The sequence below is a fragment of the Bactrocera latifrons genome, unplaced genomic scaffold, assembly GCF_001853355.1.
Source record: "Bactrocera latifrons isolate USDA-ARS-PBARC rearing strain unplaced genomic scaffold, ASM185335v1 scaffold_202, whole genome shotgun sequence".
NCBI classification, from domain to species: domain Eukaryota; kingdom Metazoa; phylum Arthropoda; class Insecta; order Diptera; family Tephritidae; genus Bactrocera; species Bactrocera latifrons.
The window spans coordinates 250968-257591 of NW_017535542.1; the positions used below are offsets into that span (position 1 = coordinate 250968).

Below are 6624 nucleotides of genomic sequence, written 5' to 3' on the forward strand. Positions count from 1 at the left end.
TAAATAGAAAAGTATTTAAATTCGAATACTCAATAGTTATAAGAATCTTTGAAATTTTTATCTGTATATCTGCGAGTAGTTCTAGCTACAGCGGTCGAACTAACAGTGATAATGGGGTTATTATCCACTTCCCATTCTACATAGTAAAGTTGAAATTGCTTCACTAAATTACCACGAGCACATCTAAGTACCATATTTATTGCTAGTGATAACAGTAAAACATTAGCTATTTACGTAAACGATAAAAGTTTAAGGTGCACATCAAATACAAAGCTTTTCCGACACCCAATTTATGTAACTAACGAGCGATTAGCAGTTGGTGGCAAAGAGACAAGCAGTGACAAGAGCTCCAACATAGATAAGTACAATTGTATGTGTGTGTGTAAGTCTGTCTACACAGCAGCAAGCTCAACTCATAACTAATCATAATCGCTTTCGACGCCAGATCAACATTAGCGATAGCAACAACAAAAGCACCGTATCGCCCATAGCAGCGTTTGTGTATAGAAAACACAAAAGATTGGCCGCACACACACACACACACACATATACAAGCAAGCATTTCATCACATCGCCGCACATCAACTGCGGAACAAACTTATCAATGGAGCGGTGAGTATGATTGATGATGATTTAACGAAACAGAGCTCGAAGTAAAATAACTTATTATTTAGGAATGTGCATATGTGTATGTATGGTTGGTGGCCAATTGCCTTAGCTCAGCGTTTGGAAGAGAAGTTTCAATGCGCCTCAATATTCAACATGAATGTATTATTCAGCAAAATTTTGCGTGATTCAGAAAATTTCCGTAAATAAAATTTAAACATACACACACCTACTCAAGTATATATACATATATATATGTACATTAGAGCGGAGGCCGACAAACGGAGAAATCACATATGCCGCAAATGTTCTACGGATCATTCTAATTTTTTAAGCTTTAACAAGGCGTTTCTTTTTAAAGAAAATATTAGAAAGTCTATTCCAAATTTTTATCAACTGTATTGGTCCGTTAAAATCATGTAAGCTTTTGATTTTTCTTCTTTGTATGAGCTACCAAAAACATGAAAAAAACCGCGACTTCGGTGCACCCGAACATATAATTTCTTCCGCATGAGTATTTTTTAGCATAAACGGGTTTAAAAAGATCATTTTCTTAGTTTTGTTCATTCAGTTCATATGACAGCTGTATGCTATAGAGCTCCGATTTATACAGTATGTTCGGAGATTGTGTCTTGGATAATAATCTGCAAGATCAACTTCTCCGATGACGCTCACTCAACTGAGCGGTGCGGTAAATAAACAAAGCCGTCGTTTTTGGTGCGAAGAAAATCAACAAATTATTCGTGAACAACCATTACATTCACCTACGTTGACAGTTTGGTATGGGTTTTGGTCTGGTGGAATCATCGGTCCATACTTCTTTCGAAATTCAGCTGGTATCACCGTTATTGTCAGTGGAGAGCGGTATAAATCGATGGTCACTAATATTTTAGGGCTGCAATTGGAAGAAGTTGAACATGACAAAATCTGGTTCCAACAAGACGCGGTTACGTGCCACACAGCACGTTTAACAACTGAATTATTGCGAGAAAAGTTTGGAGATTCGATTATTCCAAGAAATTGTTACATTGAATGGTTTCCAAGAGGTTAAACTTAACTCGATTAGACTACTTATTGTAGAATTATTTAAAGTCATTGGTCTTTAGCAATTAATCACATTCTCTCCAAGCTTTAGAAGTCAATATTGAACGTGCTTTCATGGCATATGATTTGAAATAGTGGAAAAAGTACTCGAAAGTTTGGCTGTGTAGGTCATTTGAATGATGCTATACTATGTTCAGAATTTAATTGTGTCGATTTTACTTCATATTAAGTAAAAAAAAAATGACTTTCCTTAACGAATGGTTTTTTTTTCGAAAAAATCATTTTACTCTTGTTGGAATACCATATATAGAACCATATATAGAGAAAAAAGAGCAAAATTAAGTGCTCTTAGCTGTTAAGTTGATAATAAAAACCCCAATTCCGAGGAATGATCAATACAATAATGAAATACATCTATGCTTTGAATTTCTTTCGGCTTTCAGAAAAACTGAAAGTAGCAGGCTTGAATCGATTATGTAGCCATAATTTCTTAAGCAGAGTTCCTCAGTATGATTCGTAGAATACTTTCCGCACAAGCGATTTTTTATAAGCAAGTTCGATCCGCACTAAAATACATACATACATAAATTTTTCCTTGCTTTGTAAGCATTAACTGTGGCCTGACCAAAACTTGCATTGTGATATGACAATAATGTTAATGTCTTCATAGCTTTGACTGCCAAGCATGGAGCTTTATGAGCTTTAGTGCAGTTCAAAGAGGGACGAAATATCTTAGCATGTGTACATTATTTTGAGTTGATTATAATTTGCTGCTCTTTCATATAACTATATACATATATTCCACTAATAATATGATGTATGATGTATACCATATAATGCTCACTGGGTGTTCATAGTAATTCATCAAAATTGATAAATCGTTGCTTTATGCAACTCCTAAGCATCTATATACACTCTATCAGCAACTCTTTGCTGTCGCCTAAATTGCCTAACTTAAGATATGTAGCAGCGCCCACCCGATATTCGGCTGCCACAAAATGTACGCCTAATCAATCATTTACAGCTTAAGCTGTTTATATCTAGTGTATAATCATTTTATTGTTTATTTTTCTACAATGTTTACATTAAGGTAATTGTAGCAGTATATACACATAAATAGATTTATATATATAAATGAGGTGCATAGTGTGGTTCGTACTCTGTTTTGGGCACCACCTGTTGCGTTAATGAATTAGGTAATCAACCAATTAACTGTATGAATATATGTATGTAGATAAATAGAGCATGATTCTATATCTTCTCTTGAATTTTTTTTTATTGGGAAATTACTGGCACCTTAGAAGAGGAAATAGTAGCATCAAAGATTTTCTAATTACTTGCTCAAAATTATATAATATAAGACAATTTAGTTGATAGAGTATATCGATCGAGTATCATCCGATCTTATTTGATAAATAACGGTGGTATGGCTTGAATCTTTAAATTTGGCTTTAATATTATATCATCTGATCAAATTTTATCTAAAAAAAGACAAGATTTTCGTGAATTTTCAAACAGATCGGTATTACCGCCTCTAAGTAAGTTCCTTTTGACCTAATACCAGCATGCTAACAATTTCATAGGTCTCGGTCGGTATAGCCTTCAATAGTCAATTGTTAGACTCGTACCAAAAGACCAGAATCCCTTGCCGACCGAGGTGAAATAGAGGTCGTTTGTCAACTTTGCTGAGGGCTCCTCCTTCATCAAATGCAACATTAATGCTTCATGCCTGTCAAATGACTACTCAAAACTGCAACATTTTCAACAACTTCGTAGCCGTGATTCCATTGCAAACTCAAAATTTCGAGCGTGTACATTTTTTCCAATACGCGTTTATGCGTTATCAATATCTGTGATAATACTTTTGACTCGATCTTCAGTTCTAAAAATAAGTAATCACTAGACCACAGAGTTTGAGAATAAGTTTTGCACTAATTCTGACCCGCTAATAAACGTTAATTGGATAATATTTCGTGTCTGGTGCCAACTAACGGATTCTCTATAAGTCTTGAATCTGACCAACAATGGTAAGAACCAAGTTTCAGATGTATTGTTAACTATTCTTCTTCGGTCTATGGAAATTTAATCATATTGCGTAGTCGAAAAAGTCCTTTCGTATTTCTAATCATATTTAAACTTATTTTTTTTATATTTATACTAATAAACAAATAAAAAAATATATACAATTTCGTTTTGCCATTTTTCCGAAAGTGAGCGAACCATTGTAAACTTCACAAATTTCATTGCTGGCTTGATTGGCATTCTTCCCTTTTTTTACAAAAATTTGAAATTAATTTTTTCATTATTTTCACTAATTTTTCAACTTCCCTGCACCTTTTTTCAACTACCCTGAATTTAATTGAATTTTCTTAGGTTATGAAGCTTAAAATCTCACCTTTCCAACGCCATATGGTATGACAAAATATGGATGGTAGGACTGGAGATATGCGACTGCAACGACATCTATTGATAAAATGCGAAAAGACTTTTTCATCTACCCAATATAAGCCAATTACTTTAATTAAATGAACCAATAAGCAATAACTTTTAGCAGCTTTTCCAACAGTATATTCAGACCTACTGAAACTAAAACTTTCAAAATGAAAAATATCAGTCATTTCACTTTTGTTCCTCAACAAGATGCGACAATGTGCAACAGAGGAGCATTCGATATATCAATGTTGTTTTTTTATTTGTCTGACATAAACATATTTATGTTATTTATAACACCGGCATTGAATTTCTTATGAAAATCAGTTGTAATAGATATGGGCGCAATGCTACTTGCCTCCTTTACATTCAGGGCAGAATGAATTTTATACAAAGTGCGTTTCAAAGTAAACAGGCCTAACAAAAAAAGGCAAAATAAATGGTTTTTTCGGCAAAATCAATTTTTTTCAAAACAGTCTTCTTCTGCTTCAATACAGCTTTTCGCACGGTCTAAAAGCATGGCGAACAAGTGTTTTAGCTCGTTGGCCGGTATGGACGCCAGTATGCTGGTGCAAGCCTTTTGAATGGCCTCTACGTCTGCATAACGCTTGATTTTATGGGCAAATGTTTTTTTTTTCCGAAAAGGCAGAATTCACACGGTGGGTAGTGATTAATTTTAACCAATTATTTTTCGTCAAATAATCGGTCACAAACGTCGATTGAAGGTTGGATTGTGAGCAATATTTGGTCGCCAGTCAATTTGTGCGGAACAAACCGTGCACACACCTTTCGTAAGCCCAAATGTTCGGCCAAAATGCGATAAATCGATGTTTTGGAGATGTTAAATTCAACTTCCATGCACTTCAATAATGATTTCGGCTGATTTTTGATGAATTCACGCACAGTTTCGACGAAATTTCCAGTGATCACGGATTTTGCTTGGCCCACATGTTGATCGTTATTGATGTCCTCACGACCACTTTGAAAGCGTTGAAAGCACTTGTGCTCTCTGCTACGGGGTAGGCAATCATCGCCATAAACTTGTTTCATCAATTGAAACGTTTCGGTAAAAGTTTTACCTATTTAAAAAAAAAAAAAAATTTAATATTTTCTCTTTGTTCGAAGCTCATTTTCGCACCGATAACACAAACATTCTGACTTTCAAAATGAAAAGTATGAGCCATAATACATAATTAGTTTTATCAACGACATGTAGTACCTGTATGTGTATAATGTAAAAGGTTTCTACATATCAATGTTTTTTTTTTTTTATTTGTCTGATATTTGTTATTTATAACATTGGTATTGAATTTGTTATGAAAATCAATTGTAATTGACTTGGGAACAAACTAAATTTCGATTTTTTAATGATGCGTTGTTTTCCATTTTAAGTAACGATATACCCAGACTCTCAAGCTCACACATATACGGACAAATAAAAGTGAAACAATATTTTTAATCAAGCTCGTGCATTATTAATGTTGCAATTTCGGCTTACCGTTTGAATTTGAACTTAAATATATTATATATATCTAATACCTATACATACTAAAATAGCACTAGAATAGAGCGATTCATGAAAGTAAAATCAATTGGCCCGAAAATTGCTTACAGTTCTAGAGAGATAGTACTTAAAAGGCTTACTTTTAGATTTTATATAGGTTGTGGAAAAAGTCCTTCAACTATTAACATAAGAAAACGAAATATGGTTTCGAGTATATTCTTTATAACCTTCTATAACTTACTCAGAAGTGGTTAGCACGATTGTACTTTAAAAATTACTGTCGATTTAATTTTTATTTTTTATTTTTTTATTGAAATGACTAAATGTTAAGAGTGTATTATTTTAAAATAAAGAACTTGTAAAATCTGTAATGTAAAAGAACATACCATACACCGCACGTTCTTACATTAAAATGTTGTCAAATCACATGACTTAAGTCGTCATAAAGTTGTCCGTTAAAATGAAAATTTCATGGATATATTTTTCGGTCTTACTGTTGCCATTTAGGATGGGGTAGCTAAGCTCACAATTATGTAAATATGATCGAGTTAGTTCTTCAGTCTTCTAGCACCGGACCATTGTACCTTCTGTGAGATGGCGATAACCTTTTGGTTTTTGTCGAATGCAGAAAATCGCCTGAACTATTTGCAATTAGCATTTTTCTGAAATCATCGGAGATCTCACTACACATTTTCGCAGATGCAAGTTATAAAAGTTGTATTTAGAACGGAGAGGTGAAAGCATCCAGCACTTTCACCTCCGTTGTTCAGTCTTTGCACGGCTGAGTCTTACTACTGTCGAAATAGAAAACATAACCAAAACTGACATTAACCGTCTCCACAAATTTTTGATAGGCTCAAAGCGCTTTGTCGATTTGTAATTCCCCCTGCGGGTAGGGGGGACCCCTCCAGGTTGGGGGGGAAACCGAATATACCCGTGGTAAGGCATGCCTGTCGTAAGAGGCGACTAAAATCCACATGCACTATGTCTGTCTTTTTGGGCTTGCCTTGAAATGTCAGCATAGTTCATGTCAGACATAG

The 6624-nt window shown here is 34.4% G+C and overlaps 1 protein-coding gene across 2 annotated transcripts in view; it reads left to right on the forward strand.

The window, feature by feature from the left end:
- The window catches only part of LOC108968100 (5-hydroxytryptamine receptor 1), a 184963-nt gene that overhangs the window by 97571 nt on the left and 80768 nt on the right, over positions 1-6624 (forward strand). The window lies entirely within an intron of this gene.